This window comes from Cephus cinctus, unplaced genomic scaffold, assembly GCF_000341935.2.
Source record: "Cephus cinctus unplaced genomic scaffold, Ccin1 Ccin1_scaffold0642, whole genome shotgun sequence".
Taxonomy (NCBI): domain Eukaryota; kingdom Metazoa; phylum Arthropoda; class Insecta; order Hymenoptera; family Cephidae; genus Cephus; species Cephus cinctus.
This window is the reverse complement of record NW_014333281.1, coordinates 5,750-6,831: the sequence shown is the minus strand read 5'-3', so window position 1 is coordinate 6,831 and position 1,082 is coordinate 5,750.

The following is a 1,082-nucleotide window of genomic DNA, read 5'->3' as shown; positions in this document are numbered from 1 at the left end:
GGGGGGGGGGGGTTAAGTGACACCACAAAGATGAGGTCTCCGCGGCTCGTCACTTCCGTAGTATTTTCTGACTCCAAACCCTCTCTATGATTAGTTCGAGAGTGTATCGGACAGAGATGTTTAAAGATGTTCAAAAATACTACCATCAAGAACAAGACATACTCTAACACGCTTTTCGAAGCTCTGCGCCGTTTTCAAAAGGATTTTCCTTGGCATTACTCTGCATGCATTATTAATTTTGTTCATCATGTCACCCCTAGTCGTTGGAGGCTCCTGGTAAACAGCACCTTTCAGGAATCCCCACAGGAAAAATCAGAGATCAAAATTACTAATGCGTGCAGAGTAATTCCAAGGGAAATTCTATTGAAAACGGCGCAGAGCTTCGAAAAGCGTGTTAGAGTATGTTTTGTTCTTGATGGTGGTTTTTTTGAACATCTTTAACCACCCTCCCTCTGCCACCAATGCTGGACCACAGGAAATAATTTCTTCGTGTGTCTCCCTCTGAACCATGCAACTTTTGTAGGACACATTTTTTAATTGAACTATTAAGTTGGCTGAAAACTTAATGCGTACTTCAAAATGGGACACCCTGTATGTATTGTTCACATGACATATACGAAATATCCATCCAATTATTAATAACTCAACGTGTGTACGGAAACGTTGTCGCGTGCGTGTAAAATTGAAGGACAATACTATACGTGTATCAATTTATATGATAAATATTAAAATTGAAGGAACTATTCCTTTGCGATGACGAGCCATGTTTTTAAATAGAGGGTATGGACTTTAAGAGAGTGGCCTTGTGAAATGGTACATGCGGGTGTGAGTTTGGCGCCAAGGAGGCTTCTGACGTCGATTCGCTGGGCTACGCCACATAACTGGGCTACAGTAGTTGGGTGGAAAACTATCGGGTATGTTAGATGACGTCACAGGTCGCCTGGTACATGTGCTTAATCATTCTATGTTATTCACGGATGGTGATTCGTAATAATTTGGAAATTAACATCATTATAAGTTAAATAATAACTATAATCGTCCACGATGTGTTATTTTTTTACAGATATAAAACAATGAGATCT